Source organism: Ursus maritimus, unplaced genomic scaffold, assembly GCF_017311325.1.
Source record: "Ursus maritimus isolate PB19 unplaced genomic scaffold, ASM1731132v1 scaffold_28, whole genome shotgun sequence".
NCBI classification, from domain to species: Eukaryota; Metazoa; Chordata; class Mammalia; order Carnivora; family Ursidae; genus Ursus; species Ursus maritimus.
In genome coordinates, this window is record NW_024425341.1 from 190,601 (window position 1) to 213,678 (window position 23,078).

The 23,078-nt window shown below is 38.2% G+C and overlaps 1 protein-coding gene across 1 annotated transcript in view; it reads right to left on the reverse strand.

Moving 5' to 3' along the window:
* PSD3 (pleckstrin and Sec7 domain containing 3) overlaps positions 1–23,078 on the reverse strand; it is a 456,859-nt gene that overhangs the window by 21,348 nt on the left and 412,433 nt on the right. The window lies entirely within an intron of this gene.

Consider the following 23,078-nt stretch of genomic DNA (forward strand, 5'->3'; position numbering starts at 1 on the left):
TCATTGAATTTTTAATTTCTGCCAGATTCGCTCTCATTTCCACCCTTAGAGATTCTATAGTCTCATTAATATTTTCGTTAATATATTTTTCAAATCTTCACATTATCTTGACCATTGTTACTCTGAACTCCATTTCTGATAATTTGGTTATATCCATATCCATTAGTTCTGTGGCAGAGTCCACAGACTTATTGTCTTTTCTTTGCTGGGGGGGATTTCTCCTTCTCATCATTCTGATGAGGAGTGGTTCCAGGGTTGTCCAGAGCCCAAATTATTGACCAGGACCCATGCAGTGTGCACTTGTTTTATAGGGATCTTAGGGATGTGGGCTTCTTTATTTTTCAGCCTGCCTTCTGGGGGAGGGGCCTGCCGCGCCAATACTCAGGCAACCCTCTTTGGGTAGAGTCTCCCTGTCCCCTGCGAGGGGGGATGGGGATGGGCACACTGTGAGCTGGTATTTCCAGGGTTTTGTTCTCTGGCGGCTTTCCCCGGCGGTTTGCTGTGCCTCTTCTCAGAGTCAGAGCAGCAGTAGCCGAATCCCATCCTCTGTCTCAGAACAGAGGAATCGCAGACTGTTCTCCACTGGGCCCCTCTGGCCGCTTTAACTCTGTTTCTGTTGGTGCTGCTTAACCCTACATTGTCCTGGGATGTGTGCCCCACAGCCGGCGTCCCAGTCCTCACTTCCAGGGCCGGCTCATCTCTGTCCTTTGTGTTTCTAACACCACCAGCCACCCCCGCACTCTCCGGATGTCCGTTTCATTGTGGTTCATGCACTCCGGAGCTCCTGTTTTCAGACTGTTTGCACCCATTCCCTGGCTCACGGTCTCAGTCTGCTCTCTTGGTCTCAGTCTATTCTCTCGCGGGTGCTGGTCTGCGGTCTGTGAGTCAGCCCACTCCCCAGTGCAGGTGGCTACCACTTCCCGGCACCCAAGAGCAGAGGCTCCCTCCCCCTTCTGTTTATCTTCCGATATCTGTGCACAGGTTCACAGCTCTCCGCTTCGTACCTCAATACTCATCGCTGGAGATGATCATTTGTTGAGATCCAGATGTATCTTCCTGTATCTCAGGCTGATTCCGTGGATGATCAGGATGGTCTGGTACCTATCCAGCTCGACTCAGGGGAACAGCTGAAAAAGGGGACCCCTACTCCTCTGCCATCTTAACTCCTATTTCTTTTCCTTGTCTGACTGCTGTAGCTATAACTATTAATATTGTGTAGAATAAAAGTGGGAAGACTGAGAATCCTTGTCTTGTTCCTGATCTTAGAGGAAAAGCTTTCAGTTTCTCATCTGAGTACCATGTAAACTGTGTGTTTGTCATATATGGTCTTTATTAAATTGAGGTATGTTTCCTACATATACACTTTGCTGGAAGTTTTTATTATGAATGGATGTTAAAATAAGTTAGAGCATGTCATCTCTGCTCAAAATTCTCCAATGGTTTCTCATCCTTAGAAATCCTTCCCAAGCTCAAATCCTTAAAATGGCCTAGAAATTGCAATGCCTACCTTTCTTGCTCTTCACTGCTTTATTTTTCTCCTTAGTGCTTCTATCAGACTTAAATTTTACTTATAAAAAATCATGTTTCTCTTTCTCCTGCCAATACTAGAATGTAATCACATGAGGTTAAAGACTTTGCTTTTGCACAGAGAAAAAACACTGAATGGAAAGAGGGAACAAATATGAAAAAAAATAAGATTTTTCAATAAAATTTCACATACTTTAAACTCTCAATATAGAAAATCCTAGAAAAATTAAAATAATATGTATATAAACACAGAAGTAGATGTCTGATGAATTCCTAAGTCAGTAACCCCTGGCGACAGACTTATAAATCTTCAGTGTTCTACCATTCCCATGTTTTCCAGAAAAACATGAAGCGCTGACCCTGTAGAGCAGTATGAGGCACTTGAGCCTCTACTCACCAAAGACTTGTTCATATTCTTCCCATGTCCACATCTACTTGGCCATGGTCATCATGATGACATGCAGGGCAAACCTTGCACAGTGCAATGACAGGCAGGCTGCTGTGCGTAAGACAGGGGGTCCCTTGGAGCTCCTGGGTGGCTCAGTCAGCTAAGCGTCTGACTCTTGAATTCATCTCAAGTCATGATCTCAGGGTTGTGGGACTGAGTCTTGCATCAGGCTCACACTGAGTGTGAAGCCTGCTTGAGATTCTCTCGCTCTCCCTTTACCCCTCCCCACCAGCTTGCGCACACACGTGCTCTCTCTCTAAAAATAAATAAAATTAAAAAACTAAAAACAAAACAAAACAAGGGTTCTCTCTCTCTCTGCAGAGAAAGAAAAGTAGTTTATATCATATTTTTGAGGGTCTTAAAACAGACATATTTCTGAGCATCTCACAGCAGTAAATGAAGACCCAATTTTTACTACCCACTTTGAACTTAAAAATAAATTAAGAAATGGGATATTGTACACAGACTATGGTGGTTCTTTATTTGGATAGTTACTAGATCTCATTTTGACATGAAGACCAGCTTCTACATTTACCTTCTAATGAAGCATCCATTATAAATATAAGAATTTTTCAATGGTTATTTATATCTGAATTCCCCTGCCTGATCATTCCTACATATAACTTACATGTAATGTATTAGGATCACATTTACCCTTGGGTAAATACTTCAATACTAACTGAAGAAACTAGACTCCCTGGGTCTGAGAGTAGTAGCCTTGTCACTATTAATACAGGAGGGAATCTGCTGTTGATAGTAAACAAATAATAACAGTATTAAAATATTATACCTTTGCTCTGACTCTAATGTTCATAACCAGATGGTAACAAAGGGAAGAAGAAACAACAAAAAACCTGAATTTTTTAGTTAATATAATTTCATGCCACAAAGTAATCACTACACAAGAATTAACATACTCCAGGCAGGGCAAGTTAAAAATGAAATGGGAATAAAAATGAGTGAAAAGAATTGTGACAATGAAAAGACTAGTCTTGGGGTCAGGTGGCCTGATGATGACACTGCCACTATTAGTATGGCATTTGTTTATTTTCCTAAATTGTTATTCACTCCTTGTTATGCAGCACTTTCAGGTATGTTTCTTTCATTAAGAAAGTCAAAGAAAGCTTGAGAATAAGATGTACCTCAGCAACAATTTGCTGCCTTTGGCTAAGTTATTAAAAATTTTGTCTTAGTCTCTGCTGGTTCATTCTCAGATCAATTCTAGAAATTTTGGTAGTTGTATTCTTAGCTTCTTTCCTTAGGAATTCTCCAACAGTGTGAATAGACTCCTAGCAGTGTAACTGTGTAATCTTATGCCACTATCAAAACAATTTGAGATGGGATTTTACTAAATCCAGGTCCAATATTTACTTCCTACAGAAAAGCTTCTAAACATTGTTTTGGTGCCTTTGTCCATTCAGCAAGCTTTCTCCTTTAATTTCCTTCTTAAGATTTGCTATTTTCATGAAGCCTTCTGTGACCATCAAGAGCCAAAGACAATTCAAATGATTAATGGCTTCTTTTTCTGCTAAAATAAAATTCTTTCTTCAGCCTGTAACCTCTTGAGTACATTTTTGTTTTGCTGTATTCTTTTATTAAAAAGTTGGTCTTTATAACAATGCCCCTCAATATATAGAAAAAATACCCCTTTTCACTAGCAGCAATGCCTACTAGAGAGGAATGGAAAACACCATGTCTAAGGCAAGGTTGAATGTTAACTACCTACTAAAAGAAACAACAACAACAACAAAAACAGAAAAAAGAAAAAAAACCCAACCCAACTATTGATATTTTTTTTGAAAAGAAGTTTAATCACATCCACATTTAAATTTACATGCATTTGATTGAACAATTTCTTTTCTCTTGAGCCCTACACACCATTTATTTCATTTAATAGTACACTATCTCCTTTTGATTTCTGATACATGAATACAATAGTAACAACCTGAATGAAAATAACACTGTGCAGGCAATTTTAATTTGGTCCTGCCATTTGCATTCAGACCTTACTGCTCTAGCAATCAAATTCTGAATATATTTCCTCCTGACATTTCTCTTTCTCATACAGGAAGGGTAAAAGGTCATTTCAAAATGAAATGAGAAGAAAACCAATTATGTCATGTACATAGCAAAACGCTTTTGCTCTTAGATTTCTACACTGGGAAACAAACAAACTAAAAAATAAAAAGAAGCAAACAATACAGGAAGGAACTCTTGAAGTAACTGCTTATTCAAATAAAGACTGTTTGTCTCCATTTTGCATTGTATGGAATAGCGGCAGAATTGATTTGCAGACTTTCTCCTTGACAAGCTGGTTCATCTACCACTACCTGCTAACTTAAGGAAGCAATTACATTCCAAGCAGCTTTCTGGAAGTTCTTATCTGAAAGTTATGCTAGGACTTATATATATATATATTTTAAAGATTTTATTTATTTATTTGACAGAGAGAGAGACAGCCAGCGAGAGAGGGAACACAAGCAGGGGGAGTGGGAGAGGAAGAAGCAGGCTCCCAGTGGAAGAGCCTGATGTGGGGCTCGATCCCACAACGCCGGGATCACGCCCTGAGCCGAAGGCAGACGCTTAACCGCTGTGCCACCCAGGCGCCCCTCTTGTCTTTCTTGTAATAGCCATGCTTTTTTTTTTTTTAAGATTATATTTATTTATTTGACAAAGAGAGAGCCAGCGAGAGAGGCAACACAAGCAGGGGGAGTGGGAGAGGAAGAAGCAGGCTCCCAACAGAGGAGCCCGATGTGGGGCTCGACCCCAGGACTCCGGGATCACGCCCTGAGCCCAAGGCAGACGCTTAACCGCTGTGCCACCCAGGCGCCCCAGGACTTGTATTTTTAAAAAGAAACTAAAAATAATTTTTTCCCCCTTACACTACTCCCATATTAGGCCTCTGCATGCAGTGGTAACCCACTGCCTAAATATAGCAAATTTTCTGGGAAAATCTGAGGAAATATGAATTCCATTTTTTCATTTCAGTCTACCTCTCGGCTCTGTTGCTCTTTAAATGAACTTTGTGGCTTCTATTTTAAAAACTTTAGAGTGAAAAGCTTGCTTTTGTATAATAATATAAGCAGAAGGGATCAAAAAGCTCTACTATATACAAAAAGGACTGGATTTGTAGAGAGCTTTACTGTCTCTATTCTTTTGCCCTTGGCCCTCCCAGCCCAAATATTCCTATGGCATCCGGTCTTTGCCAGGTGTCAACTCAGCCCTACTACACTGCACCTGAAGAGCTCTTCTGTGGGCCTTTCAGAGAGAAAAGAGAGCTTTCCATCAGTGGAAATGCCTCTCAACCCCTGGTCCTGCTATTGCTCTACCCAGGGCCTGCTTGGCTCCCTGCACTGAGGAGGCAGATCCCCTGAAGTGCTTTTTACCTTTGCAGGGCAACATTTCCATCTTTGTAGAAAAGGAAAAGACTTGGGTTGTTAAGGAGAATGTTCCTGATTTCTGCTAAGAAATAATTTTTAAAACACTGCTACTGCTCTCATTTTTTAATTTTGTTTTTTTAGCTCTCAAAACCTTCTATAAACCCAGTTTGTATTAGTACACACATATCTCTTTTAAAAAATTAAACTCAAAATTCTTAATTTAAAATTCCACAAAGCTCACTTAGAAAATAGTACACATTTTGTCTTCTCGGTGGAAAATTCAAGAAATGAATTGTTTAGTTCCACCCCACCAATGGGGCAATCCTACAGAGAGAACTGTCATCCACAAGGCTTCTGGCTCTGGGAGTTCCAGTTACGCCTACTCCCAACGGCCCCACACAGTTTGGCCTTGTGTGAGGGTTTTGACAGCAGCTGAGTATGAAGTTAACTACAAAAGAAAATTCACTTTGGATTAACAGGATTAAAAAGTTTGCTGTTAAAAAAAATTGAAAAGATATTGTCCTTCGAAACGGAGGGATAAGAAGTCAAGTTTCTACATACCCACGCTAAGTAATTTGAGCTAGAGAAATACTATTTATCCGGACAAACGACTAAATTTAACTCTTGTTGAATAACAGTTTGTTTCTCACTAAATTTTTCCTTATGGAACTCATCTAAAACTTTTAGGTTGTTATGACAAAATTTTTATAAAAGTCATGTTCTTAATCTTTTGGTTTATATCTTGTTAATGCTTCTGATTGACTGTAATTCCCTCAAGTCATACTAGATATCCCTCAGCAGCACATTCCCAGAGTCTTCACTACAGCTTGTCACAGACTCACAGCTCCAAGAGGGCCTATGCCAGTCATAAGGAGACAGGGTCAGTCTTTCCAGGAAATTAAAAAAAAACAGGATTTGAGGAAGCTTTGAAAGACCTTGGTGTTAAACTACCTTCCCTACTAATCTTCCATGACATTTTATCCCTGAGACTTATTAATTGCTTTTGAGCTAAAAGCATTTTTACACCTTCTGTGTTCTCAGTTGAAATGTCCCTTTAAGGGAAGTACAATAAGCTACTATCTTACTAGTTTTGTGTATCTTACAATTTTGAGCCTGTCTTGGTAAAGCATCTTCCAAACAATGGAGTGAACAATGAACAACCGGGCCTTGGGTAAGTCCCTTGATCCCTGCAGGTCTCAAGTTCCACACAGGACTGAAGGGAAATGGAAAACAAGCATGGCTTACTTATATCACAATTTTACCAAAGGCCAGATCTGGTCAGGGAGGAAACCTGCTATGAAAGCACCTTGTACGTTCCTTGGTGTGTGTGAACCTCAAGGAGGAACACAAGTAGACAAATTACTGAGTGCTCCTAAAAGACGTCTATGACACGAGTAGAATCAATTTCTAGTCTTCCAAAGAATGCTGTGCTGAAAGTTCTTATAGCAAACATCTCTTGGTTTTTGCATATGGTTTTTTTCCCCTAATATTTCCAGAAATAAAATTAAAAAAAAAACATTTGACATTTTCATTATAAATCTATTGAGTAATTTTAAACTACATACACTTAAAGAATCTCAATAGACTGTTCTGGCACCCTACCCCAAAAGCCTCTTCATCTCAGATCAGGTACTTAAGTTTTTAAAACTTTTCTATCAAAAGCGTAAGATTCTTCTAGAATATAATAGGAAAAAATCTAATGTAGTTACTCAGAGATAAAGTACTCCAGGTAAAAATAAAAAAGCAAAACCAAAATACACACCCTCTTTTCATTGTTCTGATTCCAGAGGTTAGCCCAGGAAAGTATTCCGCACCCGCAGTCAGCAAATTAACAGATGAGATGGGGAGGGTCATTTACCAAAAACTCTACAGGAACCAGAAAGGAGGTGATTTTCATTGTTTGCATGAGAACTTTGTGAGGGAAATGTACTTGGTTTTCTCCTATCTCAAAAGTTACTGATATGAAAAAAGATACTACAAGGTTACAGGCAACATCATTCACACTAGGTGGGCCTTCTCTTAATTGGATTGTATTGTAATAATCAAAATATTAAACTACTGATACAGCAACAGGCAGTGCTAAATCAGAATGGAAACGACTTGTAAACCATCCTAAAGCTTTATAGGTGCACAACAGCTGTCTATCAGCTCACTTTCCACCTCTTAAATTACCCATAAAGTCTACCTAGGCCTGTTATCAGACCTCCTAATCCCTACCCAACTTTTAAACAGATTGCATGGTTTTATAGATGTGTAAACCTATACAGTAGCCACAGAACATGTGAAATGTGGCCAGTCTGCACTGACATATGTCACAAGTGGAAAATAAACACTACCGATGCCTGGGTGGCTCAGTCGGTTAGCATCTGCCTTCAGCTCAGGTCATGATCCCAGGGTCCTGGGACCCTGGGATGGAGCCCCGAGTTGGGCTCCTTGCTCAGCGGGGAGCCTCATTTTCCCTCTGCCTGCCACTCTCCCTGCTAGTGCTCTCTCCCTCTCTCTCTGACAAATAAATAAAATCTTAAAAAAAAAGAAAAAAAGAAAAGAAACACCAAATTCTGAAGACTTAGAAAAAAAGAATGTAAAATATCTTAATATTTTATACTGATTACATTTTAAAATGATAATATTTTGGATACACTGTTAAATTTATTACAATAAATTCCATGTGTTTCCTTTAACTTTTAAATGTAGCTATTAGAAAATTTAAGATTAGATATGTGGTTTGCATTTTATATCTCTATTGGATAGTACTGGTCTAGATTTCCTGACATCGCCAAATCAAAATACTCTTTTCTTTTTTTTTTAAGATTTTTAATTTTTTAAAAGTAGTTTCTACACCCAACATGGGGCTTGAACTCACTACCCCAAGATCAAGAGTCACATGTTCTACTGAATTAGCAAGCCAAGCATCCTCACCAAATCAAAATATTCTTCTTCTGTGTTTAATACTCTTAGGGGTCTTCATGAGAGTGAGTTAATCTAACAAACTAATTGGTGTTAATACGTCACTCTCTTCAAAAATACAGAGTTGGAAGGGACCTTTCGTCCTTTAGGGCCTTTACGTTAGTTCACCCAATCCTGCCTCATTTTTAATAGCTGGGAAACTGCAGTCCAGAGAGAATAGATGTGTAACAAACACGTCAAGGATAAGATTAAAACAGCTTCCTAACTCCCAGCCCAGTTCTTTTCCCAATTTTACTATTTTATCACTGCCTTTGCCCTTATCCTGAAGATAATACCTTAACCCAAAGCAGTGACCCTCATGAGAGCAGATATTTCAGGCAGAGGAGGGATATAGACACAGACAGTCATTTCAACTCATATGGCTGGCTGTTTATTCTGCCTTCTTAGGTATGGCCCTAGTTCTTTTCAATCATCTATTTAAAATGGAGGTGGGTTGGGGGGTGGGGTAACTGGGTGATGGGAATTAAAGAGGGCATGTGATATAATGAGCACTGGGTGTTATATTCAACTAATGAATCATTGAACATTATATAAAAAACTAATGATGTACTATACCTTGGCTAATTGAATTTAAATTAAAAAAAATGTGATTCAAAGGATCCTGTTGCTTAGCTCCTCTCTTCAAAAGCATATATCATTTACAGAGTAAAATTCTGAGCTTCTTAGCCCTCTTTCATCATGTCATAAAAATGCAATTCCAAATGGCATGGCAAGAATGATGTCTCTATTATTAACTTCCTAGAAAACTGCTGATCTTAGGTTTCTAGCTTTTGACTCACAACAGTACCCCACTGAAAAAATAAAATTCTTAAATTTCCTCAAGAATTCTATTAATCTGTATTACAGCTTCTCAGACCCAGACATAACACTTCCATGATGTTTTCTGTGAAGGAGATATCATTAGATTCCAGGCTAGACTCGGTTACTAAGACTGAGACTCGCTATTAATCTTTAAGTGAGTGAATGGAATTTCTTCCTTTTCATTAGGGAGAAAAAGGGTAACAACTGCTATCATTGTACTTTTATGATTAAGGCCACTTATAAATTAGTAGCTTGACCATTTTGTTTCAGAGGTGCATTTGCCTTGTGACAGTTGGTATTGTATTGAGATATGCCCTTGCCCTGCTCCTGTGAGAGGAAAAGTGGTCTGTAATGTGAAAATTACTTATCTAATGTTGACAAATTAAAAATGAGCAATCTGAGGAAACAGGGCAACTAAAATCACAGAGAATTTATTTTAAAAAAAATCTCAAACCACCTATCTACCCATCATGCAACAAACAACCCAACAAAAAAACTGAGGGTTTACAACTAGATATTTATATTATGTGCACTTCTAAATATAAGTTGAGTTTCTCTAATGAGGCTGCATGGAATGTGCTCTTATTTTCAAGTATGTCAATTTCAGAAAGAATCATGCCATTTTACATGTCAAGAAAAATGAGAAATTCAGAAAAAAATGCATATCTCAAGAATGTCCTAGATTTTCTAGATTTAAAATACTCTGTCCCAAGACTCTTATATGTCTTGTTATGTTGGACATTTGTTGTTTCTAAAATTGAATTTTCTAGCCATGTGGTTGGTATGGATGGGTCTTAATGGTCTTAAGCCATAAGCATATGCTACTCTAGGTTCCAATTCAGGAGTGAGAACTCACTGAAATCTAGCCCATGAAGCCAAGGGGACATTATTCTGCATCTGGCTTGAGCATCAGGGAAATGGACTTTTTTCCTGCTAGACTAGGACCTGAAAACACATACGAGGAAGTATCTACTTTCTAAACATGAAGGGACAGTAGATTCCAAAGCACATATTCAAAGATCTAACTAACAAACAAAGTATATACACTGGCTGCAATCTTTATACTAGCGATGGCAAACTCAAATGCCTTCAGGGGCTAGACCAACACATAAATGTGGAAACCTACCAGACATGATATAATAGGGAGTGGTGGAGAAGAGACTGCTTGTCTTCTCTGAGGGCATATAAATTACAATGAAAATAAATATAGCACTGTGCTGGCCAAACAAAAATGTTATCATTAGGTCTGATGGACACATAAAATTCATTGGCATTGTGTTGGCCACCAGGTTTCCATCTGGCTCTAGAATGAACCCCAGAAGCCTCCCTCTATTAACCTGACCCTAAGTAATCTCTCATTAAATCTCTTACAGATCAGTCATGTTTTTAATCAGTTTGGGCTGTTACGCAGTCTCCCTTTCACTACTTAGGTCTAAGAATTAATTATTGATGCCATCAATAATGTCCATCCCCCAGTAACTCCATCCCCCCACCCATCTCCCCTCTGGCAACCCTCAGTTTGATTCCTAGAGTTACGAGTCTCTTATAGTTTGTCTCTTTTCTGATTTTGTCTTATTTTATTTTTCTCTCCTTTCCCCTATAATCCTGTTTTGTTTTTTAATTTCCACATACGAGTGAAATCATATGATAATTGTTTTTCTCTGATTGACTTATTTTGCTTAGCATAATACCCTCTAGTTCCATTCACATCATTGCAAGTGGTAAGATTTCATTTTTTGATGCCTAAGTAATATTCCATTGTACATATATACCACATCTTCCTTATCCGTTCATCTGTCGATGGACATCTGGGTTCTTTCTGTATTTTGGCTACTGTGGATATTGCTGCTATAAACATTGGGGTGCAGGTGCCCCTTTGAATCATTATGTTTATATCCTTTGTTTGTATTCTTTTCCAGAGTGGCTATACCAACTTGCATTCCCACCAGCAGTTTAAGTGTTTCCCTTTTTGGGCATCCTTGCCAACATCTGGTGTTTGCTGACTTGTTAGTTTTAGCTATTCTGACTGGTCTAATGGTCAGTGAGGTAGTATCTCATTGAGATTTAGATTTGTATTTCCCTGATGCCAAGTGATGTCGAGCATTTTTTCATATGTCTGACGGTCATGTGTATGTCTTCTTTGGAGAAATGTCTGTTCAGTCTTCTGTCCATTTATTGATTGGATTATTTGTTTTTTGGGTGTTGAGTTTGATAAGTTCTTTACAGATTTTGGATACTAGTCCATGATCTGATAAGACATTTGGAAATACTATCTCCCATTCAGTAGGCTGTCTTTTGGTTTTGTTGACTGTTTCCTTCACTGTACAAAAGCTTTTTATCTTGATGAAGTCTGAATAGTTCATTTTTGCTTTTGTTTCCCTTGCTTTTGAAGACGTGTCTAGCGAGAAGTTGCTGAGGCCAAGGTTGAAGAAGTTGCTGACTGTGTTCTCCTCTAGGATTTTGATGGATTCCTGTCTCACATTCAGGTTTTTCATCCATTTTGAGTTTATTTTTGTGTATGGTATAAAAAAGTATCCAGTTTCATTCTCCTGAATGTGACTGTCCAATTTTCCTTACACTGTTTGTTGAAGAGACTGTCTTTTCCATTGGATATTATTTCCTGCTTTGTCGAAGATTAGTTGACCATAGAGTTGAGTGTCCATTTCTGGGTTCTTCATTCTGTCCCACTGATCTATGTGTCAGTTTTTCTGCCAGTACCACACTGTCTTGATGATTATACCTTGTAATATAGCTTGACATCTGGAATTGTGACACCACCAGTTTTGGTTTTCTTTTTCAACATTCCATCGGCTTTTCGGGGTCTTTTCTGGTTCCGTACAAATCTTAGGATTGTTTGTTCCAGCTCCGTGAAAAATGTTGATGGTATTTTGATAGGGACTGCATTGAATGTGTAGATTGCTCTGGGTAGCATGGACACTTTAACAACATTTGTTCCTCTATCCATGAACATGGAATATTTTTCCATTTCTTTGTGTCTTCCTCAATTTTTTCATAAGTGTTATACAGTTTTCAGAGTACAGATCCTTTACCTTTTTGGTTAGGTGTCTTGTTAGGTATCTCATGTTTTTTGCTGCAGTTTAAATGGGATTGATTCCTTTATCTCTCTTTCTTCTGTCTCATTGTTAGTGTATAGAAATGCAACTGATATCTGCACATTGATTTTATACCCTTCGACTTTGCTGAATTTCTGTATCACTTCTAGCAATTTTGGGGTTGAGACTTTTGGCTTTTCCACACAGAGTATCATGTCATCTGTGAAAAGTGATAGTTTGACTTCTTTGCCAATTTGAATGTCTTTTATTTCTTTTTGTTGTCTGGTTGCTGAGGCTAGGACTTCTATTACTATGTTGAACAAGTGGTGAGAGTGGGCATCCCTGTCATGGTCCTGAAATGAGTGGAAAAGCTCTCAGTTTTTCCCCACTGGGAATGATATTCACTGTGGGCTTTTCATAAATGGCTTTTATGATATTGCAGTATGTTCCCTTTATCCCTATACTCAGAGAGTTTTAACCAAGAAAGGATGCTGTATTTGTCAAATGCTTTTTCTGCATCTATTAGGAGGATCATATGGTTCTTGTACTTTCTTTTATGAATCTGGTATATCATATTGGTTGATTTGTGGATGTTGAACTACCCTGCAGTCCAGGAATAAATCCACTTGGTCATGGTGAATAATCCTTTTAATGTAATGCTGGATCCTATTGGCAAGTATCTTGGTGAGAATTTGGGAATCCATGTTCATCAGGGATATTAGTCTGTCATCTTCCTTTTTTGTGGGTTCTTTGGTGTTGGGATCAAGGTAAGGTTGGCCTCATACAACGAGTTTGGAAGTTTTCCTTCCATTTGTGTTTTTTGAAACAGCTTCGGAAGAATAGGTATTATTTTTTCTTTAAATGTTTGGTAGAATTCCCCCAGGAAACCATCTGGTCCTGGACTCTCATTTGTTGGGAGAGTTTTGATTACTGCTTCAATTTCCTTGCTGGTTGTTGGTCTGTTCAGGTTTTCTATTTCTTCCTGTTTCAGTTCTGGCAGTTTACATGTTTCTAGGAATCCATCCATTTCTTCCAGATTGCCTAACTGTTGGCATTAATGTTCATAATATGTTCTTATAATTGTATTTATTCAGTGTTGCTGTGATCTTTCCTCTTACCTTTATGAATTTATTTATTTGGGTCCTTTCTCTTTTCTTTTCAATAAATCTGGCTAGGGGTTTGTTGATTTTATTAACTGTTTCAGAGAACCAGCTCCTAATTTCATTGATCTGTTCTACTGTTATTCTTAAGTAGGATGTTCTTTTACCTTCATGTATTTATGTTCCTTCCAAATTATCTCCTGTGATTGAGTTCAAGTTTTGAAGCACTGCAGTCTGAAAATATGCAGGGAATATTCCCAATCTTTTGGTACTGGTTGAGACCTCATTTGTGACCCTGTATGTGATCTACACTGAAGAATGTTCTGTGTGCACTCAAGGAGAATGTATATTCTGCTGCTTTAGGATGAAATGCTCTGAATATATCTTTTAAGTCCATCTGGTCCCATGTGTCATTCAAGGTTCTTGTTGATCATCTGCCTGGAAGATCTGTTCACTGCTGTGAGTGGGATGTTGAAGTCCCCTAATATTATTGTATTATAATTGATGTGTTTCTTTAATTTTGTTATTAATTGGTTTATATAATTGGCTGCTCCCAAGTTAGGAGCATAAATATCTTATAGTTGTTAGATCTTGTTGGATAGACCCTTTTATTATGATATATTGTCCTTTTTCATCTCTAATTATTACACTTTTTGGTTTAAAATCTGATTTGTCTGATATAGGGATTGCTACCCCAGCTTTCTTTTAATGTCCATTAGCATGATAAATGTTCTCCAGCTCCTTACTTTCAATATGGAGGTGTCTTTGGGTCTAAAATGAGTCTCTTGTAGACAGCATATTGATGGGTCCTCCTTTTTCATCAAATCTGATACCCTGTGTATTTTATTTGGAGTATTTAGTCCACTTACATTCAGAGTAATTACTGAAAGATTAATTTAGTGTCATTGTTATGGGTGAAGTCACTGTGTCTGTAGATTGTCTCTGTTACTTTCTGGTCTTTCTTACTTTTGGGTTCTCTCTTCATTTAAAGGATCCCCTTTGCAGAGCTAGTTTAGTGATCACCAATTCTTTTAGTTTCTATTTGTCCTGAAAGCTCTTTATCTCTTCTTCTATTATGAATGACAGCCTTGCTGCATAAAGTGTTCTTGGCTGCATATTTTTCTCATTTAGTACCTTAACTATAACATGCTAGTCCTTTCTGGCCTGCCAGGTCTCTGTGGACAGGTCTGTTTCCAGCCTTATGTTTCTACTCTTGTAGGTTAAGGACCTCTTGTCCCCAGCTGCTTTCAGGATTTTCTATTTATCTCTGAAATTTGCAAGCTTCAGTATAATATGTTGAGGTTTGACCTATTTTTATTGACTTTGGGGGGGGGTTCTCTGTTCTTTCCTGGACTTGAATGCCTGTTTTCTTCCCCAGATCAGGAAAGTTCTCAGGTATAATTTCTTCAAATAAACCTGTTTCTCTTTCTCTCTCTTTCCTCTTCCTCTGAGCTCCAGTTATTCTAATATTGTTTCAGTTTATGGTATCGCTGATCTCTCAAATCCTCCCCTCATGATCTAGTAGCTGTTTATCTATGTTTCTCAGCTTCCTTATTCTCCATCATTTTATCTTCTCTATCATTGACTCTCTCTTCTCCCTTGTTTATCCAAGCAGTTAGAGCCTCCATTTTTTATTGCATCTCAGTATGAGAATTTTTTATTTCGATGTGATTAGATTTTAGTTCTTTTATTTCACCAATTAGTAATCATTTATTGTTTTCTATGCTTTTTTTCAAGCCCAGCTGGTAACATTATAATCCTTCTTTTGAATTCTCATTCCAACATCTTACTTTAATAGACCACATACTGGGTCACAAATCAGGTCTCAACCAATACCAAAAGATTGAGATTATTTCCTGCATGTTTCTCAGACCACAATGCTTTGAAACTGGAACTTAATCACAAGAAAAAATTTGGAAAAATTCAAACACCTGGAAGCTTAAGACCATCCTGCTTAAGAATGTTTGGGTCAACTAGGAAATCAAAGAACTTAATTCATTGAAACCAATGAGAACGAAAACACAACGGTCCGAAACCTATGGGATTATGCAAAGGCGGTACTAAGGGGGAAGTACACAGCCATCCAAACCTCACTTAGTGAGGAGGGCACGTGTTGCATGGTGCACTGGGTGTTATACGCAACTAATGAAGCATCGAGCTTTACATCGGAAACCAGGGATGTACTGTATGGTGATTAACATAATATAATAAAAAAACATTAAAAAAAATAGAAATATCCCAAATACACAAACTAACTTTACACCTTAAAGAACTGGAGAAAGAACAACAAATAAAGCCTAAGTCAACCAGAAGAACAGAAATAATTAAGATCAGGGAAGAGATCAATAAAATAGAAACCAGAAATACAATAGAGCAGATCAGCAAAACTAGAAGCTGATTCTTTGAAAGAATTAATAAGCTCAATAAACCTCTGGCCACACTTATCCAAAAGAAAAGAGAAAGGACCCAAATTAATAAAATTATGAATGAAAGGAGAGAGATCATGAATAACACCAAGGAAACAGAAACAATTATTAGAAATTATTATCAACTATAAGCCAATAAATTTAGCAATCTGGAAGAAGAAATGGGTACCTTCCTGGAAACCTATAAACTACCAAGACTGAAACAGGAAGAAACTGACAATCTGAATAGATCAATAACCAGTAACGAAACTGAAGCAGTGATAAAAAAAAACCTCCCAAAAAAACAAGAGTCCAGGGCCTGATGGATTCCCCAGGGAATTCTACCAAACATTCAAAGAAGAAATAATACCTGTTCTCCTGAAGCTGTTTCAAAAAATAGAAACAGAAGGAAAACTTCAAATCTCATTCTATGAGGCCAGCATTACCTTGATTCCAAAACCAGGCAAAGATCCCAACAAAAAGGAGAATTACAGACCAATAATCCTGATGAATATGGATGCCAACATTCTCAACAAGATCCTAGCTCTCAGGATCCAACAGTACATTAAAAGGACTATCCATCACGACCAGGTAGGATTCATCCCTTGGATGCAAGGGTGGTTTCAACATTCACAAATCAATCAATGTGATAGAACACATTAATAAGAGAAGAGACAAGAACCATATGATCTTTTCAACTGATGCAGAAAAAGCATTTAACAAAATACCACACCCTTTCTTGATTAAAACTCTTCAGAGTGTAGGGATAGAGGGAACATTCCTCAATTTCATAAAAACTATCTATGAAAAGCCCACAGCAAATTTCATTCTCAATGGGCAAAAGCTGAAAGCTTTTTCCTCAATATCAGGAACACAAAAAGGATGTCTACTCTTGCCACTATTGTTCAACATAGTACTAGAAGTCCTAGCCTCAGCAATCAGACAAAAAAGAAAATAAAAGGCATTCAAATTGGCAAAGAAGTCAAACTCTTTCTCTTTGCAGATGACATGATACTTAATGTGGAAAACCCAAAAGACTCCACCCCCAAATTACTAGAACTCATACAGAAATTCAATAATGTGGCAGGATACAAAATCAATGCACAGAAATCAGTTGCTTTCCTATACACTAACAATGTAACTGTAGAAAGAGAAGTTAGGGAATCGATTCCATTTACAATAGCACCAAAAACCATAAGATAATTTGGAATAAACCTAACCAAAGAGGTAAAGGATCTATACTCTAGAAACTACAGAATAGTTATGAAAGAAATTGAAGAAGACACAAAAAGAGGAAAAACATTCCATGCTCATAGATTGGAAGAATAAACAATCTTATCATGTCTATGCTGTCCAGAGCAATGTATGCTTTCAATGCCACCCCAATCTAAATACCAATAGCATTTTTCAAAGTGGTGGAACAAACAATCCTAAAATTTGTATGGAACCAGAAAAGATCCTGAATCGCCAAGGAAATGTTGAAAAAGAAAAACAAAGCTGGGGGCATCGTGTTGCCTGATTTCATGCTATATTACAAAGCTGTGATCACCAAGACAGCATGGCACTGGCACAAAAACAGACACATAGATCAATGGAACAGAACAGAGAGCCCAGATATGGACCCTCAACTCGATGGTCAACTAATCTTCGACAAAGCAGGAAGGAATATCCAATGGAAAAAAGACAGTCTCTTCAATAAATGCTGATGGGAAAACAGGAAAGCTATATACAGAAGAATGAAACTCGACCATTCTCTTACACCATACACAAAGATAAACAGAAAATGGATGAAAGACCTCAATGTGAGACAGGAATCCATCAAAATCCGAGAGAAGAACATAAGCAGTAACCTCCTCGACATCGGTCACAGCAACTTCTTTCAAGACCCATCTCCAAAGGCAAGGGAAATAGAACTAAAAATGAACTTTTGGGACTTCATCAAGATAAAAAGATTCTGCACAGCAAGGAAACAACCAACAAAACAAAGAGGCAACCCACAGAATGGGGGAAGATATCTGCAAATGACACTAAAGATAAAGGGCTGGTATCCAAGATCTATAAAGAATTTCTCAAACTCAACACCCAAAAAACAAATAATCAACTCAAAAAATAGGCAGAAGACATGAACAGAAACTTCTCCAAAGAAAACATATGAATGGCTAACGGACACATGAAAAAATGTTCAACATCATTAGCCGTCAGGGAAATTCAAATCAAAACCACATTGAGATACCACCTTACACCAGTTAGAATGGCAAAAATTGACAAGGCAAGAAACAAAAAATGTTGGAGAGGATGTGGAGAAAGAGGAACCCTCTTACACTGTTGGTGGAAATGCAAGTTGGTACAGCCACTTTGGAAAACAGTATGGAATTTCCTCAAAAAGTTAAAAATAGAGCTACCCTATGACCCAGAAATTACAGTACTGAGTATTTACCCCAAAGATACAGATGTAGTGAAAAGAAGGGGCACATGCACCCCAATGTTCATAGCAGCAATGTCCACAACAGCCAAACTGTGGAAGGAGCTGAGATGCCCTTCAACAGATGAATGGATAAAGAAGATGTGGTTCCTATATACAATGGAATATTACTCAGCCATCAGAAGGGATGAATACCCACCATTTGCATCGACATAGATGGAACTGGATGGGATAATGCTAAGTGATATAAGTCAAGCAGAGAAAGACAATTATCATATGGTTTCACTTATATGTGGAACATAAGGAATAGCATTGAGGACATTAGGAGAAGGAAGGGAAAAATGAAGGGGGGGAATCAGAGGGTGAGACGAACCATGAAAGACTGTGGACTACAGGAAACAAACTGAGGGGTTCAGGGGGGAGAGGATGGGGGAACGGTTAGCCTGGTGATGGGTATTAAGGAGGGCACGTACTGCATGGAGCACTGGCTGTTATACACAAACAATGAATCATAGAACACTACATCAAAAACTAATGATGTACTATTTGTTGACTAACATAAGTTAAAAAAAAAATCTTACTTATATCCCTATCGATTAAATCCCTGGCTGTGAGTACTGCCTCTTGTTCTCTCTTCTGGGGTGAATTTTCCATCTTGTAATTATGTCCAAAAATTTATAAAGAAGTGAGGCTATTTCTGATATTTAGTTTTTAAAATTGGAAAATGATGCTGAGTTTCTTAACAGAGACCTGTGATATCTAACAGCTCTTTCAAAAGTACATTTAGGTTCCAAGTGAACTCTTCCAAAGAATTAACAGCCATAGCTTGGAGGTACCAATCCAATAAAAAACAAAACTGTCCTTCTCCCCCTAACAGTCAACAGAGAGACAGGCATGGATTTAGTCATGAGCTATAATTATAGCTCATTCTGAGTGAAACTCTGAGTAAATGAGAATCTATTTCTCAGGCTAAGGCTAGTAAGATAAATGTAACTTCCATTCTCCTTGCTCTCTATAGACTTTTTATAGAATTTAAAACAAGAAACAAAAACAATAAAACAAACCCTGAACCTACTTTACTTAGTACAATTTCTAGTAATTTACTGTCAGTCAGGGTTTGGAGAATATTTCTTTTGTTTTCTTTTTTTGGGCGTTTATTGGTAGCAGTCTAAGACAAACGTTTCTAGAAAAATTAGGAGGCAGTAACAGGTAGTGTTTTTTTCTTTCTGTTTTGAAGTTTTCATTTAAATTCTAGTTAGTTAACATATAGTATAATATCAGTTTCATGAGTAGAATTTAGTGATTCATCACTTACATATAATGCCTGCTGCTCACCACAAGTGCTCTCCTTAATACCCATCACCCATTTAGCTCATTCCCCTGCCCACCTCCCCTCCAGCAAACCTCAGTTTGTTCTCCATTGTTAAGAGTCTGTTTTCTGCTTTCTTTCTCTTTTCTCCCCCCATGTTCATCTGTTTTGTTTCTTTAGTTCCACATGAGTGAAATCATATGGTATTTGTCTTTCTCTGACTAATTTCACTTAGCATAATACACTCTAGCTCCATCCACATTGTTGCAAATGGCAAGATTTCATTCTTTTTGATAGCTGAGTAATAGTCCACTGTATATATACACCATATCTTCTTTATCCATTCATTAGTCAATGGACATTTGGGCTCTTTTCATAATTTGGCTATTGTCGATAAGAGAATATTTCTCAGGCACAGAAAGAGCTGTGAATTTGGCCCACTATGAAGAATTGTACTGAAAGCAACTTGGGATGTAAACAAATGAAATGCATAAATTTAGGAACAACTCCCAGTGTAATTACTAAAAGCTTAATATTCTAAGAAAATAAAAGCATTTTTCTTTACCAAGATGTGAAAAATTATAAGAATTTTCTGTGTTCTGAAACCACAGGGAGGCCCTTTCTCCAGGAATAGGTGAAAGAGCTCATTTCTGACTGTGATTCTTTTTGGTGACAGGATGCAGATAGGATTAAAACTCCCCTCCCTGTCACTGCCCATTTGTGGTTCACAATGAACTAGACAGTGCTGTCTGTTCTCACCTGCCTATCAGATTTGCTTTCAGGGGACCTACTAAGCTGTCTCAGGGAACTACTTTCTTTGATGTTATCTTTTATATACACAATATAATTCCATTCATTCATTCATTCATTCATTCATTCAACAAATATGTATTGAGCACTCAGTTGCATGCTCCAGAAAGTGAGGACAGAACAGTGAACAAAATACACAAAATGATCAATCACTCTCACATTCCCTATTCAGGGAACAAGATTAGATTCAATGAGGGAATGAAGCAGTCTGCTCAATGCTATACAAAAGATCTCCCTAAGCACACACACAAGACAAATTCTGGTTGCTGAAAGAATAGCAAAGTGGACTCCACAAGTTATACTACTTCAATTTTAAGTTAATGAAAAATAATAATTCACCTTTTTAAAGGATTACTTTTATAAAAACCTGTTTAGATAGCATATACCCTTCTACATTCCTGGTAGACACAGGTTAATGCAGCTTGAGAGACAATTCAACATGCCTGACATATTAGCACAGGAGTATGATTTTAATGGGTGAGGGGTTGTGGACAATCTTCAGGTTCCTTGAGGTGACAGTGCGATGAAAGCAAGACTTATCCCCACAAAGCTTGGTCTAAGTTCCATGTCACTAAATGAAAATGCTGCTCATGTTAGGTTACATTTTTGGAAAAGGGGTACCACAGTAGGTTCAAAAATAAGGAGTGCTTTTAGTAGTGACAATCTTTCCACGGTCTTGCAGCCAGCCCCACTCCTGGAAACAGGCTCTTAGCTTTCAAAGTTAAGGGCTCAAAGTAAGTTGTTGAGTATGGGAAACAGGGGACTGAGGTGTTGGGAAATTTAATTAGCATGTGTGAAAATAAAAGAGCCTATAGCTGAAAGCCACTCTAGAAGTGTGAAGAATTATGATTGCTTTTTGAGATACTCCCATTTCTCAAAAATGAACAAGCCTGGGGAAAGAAAGATGAGCTTCTTAGGTTTTTTGTTTGTTTTTAAAAAATATTTTTCAAGTCTTTTCTGGTGAGGCTGATGTGGAGAAAAAAGGCAAAAGAGATGTTCATAAAATTAAACTTCCTTATAACTTGCAACCCATTGACAAAAGATTTGAGACAGGCAGAGAATGACATTCCTCCAAGGAACTCCCAACTGTCTTAATTTTAAAACTTTGCTAGAGGAAAAAACAACCTTAGCTTGACAATAGCTAGGCCTCTGGGATCCTGTAAGGGTTCTTTAACATAGAAAAATCCTTTTGGAAACTTCCTTTGTCTCTACCCCTCCCAACCAATCACTCCTCATAATCCCAATGCAGCTCTCTCTGCCCACGTTTTAATAAAACCACCTTTTTTGGGCACTGAAACGTCTCAAGAACTCTTTCTTGACCAAATGTTTGCTCCTGAACCCCCCTTCAAATCACATCAAGGCTTCCATAGTTTTTGCTAATAAACTTTAACCTTTACTAAAAGAATGGTTTTTCTTCATCTCCCCAGAGCAAGGGCTTGCTTGACGGTGAAGAAAACCAGTCCATGGACCTGCACTGGATCAAATGCCACATCTTATAACAGAAATTTTATAACTCAGGGAAATACTTTTTTTAAGCTTCTATGAAATCCTGTCCAATTCAATATGGAAACATGAAGCAAAGATTAGAAATGAACTTGAGGTCTCTGTACTCCGAGGTCTCTGTACTCCAAGGTCTCACTATGTTGAGCAGGGGGAGGTGTTATGGAATCTACTACAGATACAAAGACGTACTGAAAAACTTTGATAGAAAGCCAACTGTGGCAAGGACTGTAACAGATTAAACCCGGCTAACAGGTTCAGAGTAGGCTTTTCACAGGAGGTGATGAGGGAGCAGAAGGCAAGCTGAGGACAAAGCACAAGCCGACACCCAGCAACCACCCTCCCCCCAAGGTGGGATCTGTGTGACATCCTCAGGCACTCCTGGCTGCCCTAAAACTAAGGGAAGGGGAAAAACCAAATGGTTAACTAATAGAGATCACAGTCCAACAGGACATTAGTCTCCATCAGTTTACAAATGTCTTAGTGATTTACAAGGAAAAAGCATTTTTATCAATAGCCTAACTTTCAGAAACCCATAGACTCAATTTCATGGAGCTCTAACATTACCCTCCCCTTGTGATGTGGGAAACAAAGGCAAAAGGGAATGGACATAAAATTAAATTTCTTTATAACCTGCATCGCATTGACAAATACTTGAAATAGGCAGAGTATAACATTCCTCCAGATAACTCCCAACTCTCTTAATGTTAATACCTTACTAGAAGGAAAAACAACCTTAACCTAACAATAGCCAGACCGCCAGCATCCTGAGCATATGAAAGTCCTTTTGGATACCTCCCTTTCTCCTTACCTCCCCCAACTCCCAAGCATATAATCAGCCATTCCTCACAACCCCAGTGCAGCAGCTCTTTCTGCCCACCGGTCCTGTCCTCATGCTTTAATAAAATCACCTTTTTTGCACCAAAGACATCTCAAGAATTCTTTCTTGGCTATTGGCTCCAGACCCCAACAACATTCCAAAACTACATCAGGAGGTATTTGAGCTGCATCTTGAAAGATGAACAGGACTTTGAGAAATGAACATGAGGGGAAGAACATTTGGGGCAGAAGAAAGAAGATGAACAAAGGCATAATGTGTGCTCAGAGAGAGTGGGCAGAAATGCAACTGACATACATGGAGGCTGTTGTGGAAAGACCAGTGTGGTAGAAACATAGAAAGAACCCAAATCCTCTTAAATTAAGGATTAGGACTTTATTCATAAGATGAATTGTGGGGGTAGTTGTAGGGGAAAATCAAGGTGGCTGCTGAAGAGAGAAATGCCACTTGATGTGGGAAACAAAGGCAGAAGAAAAATTACTGATGTTTCTTACTATCTACAGCACACTGACAAGTCC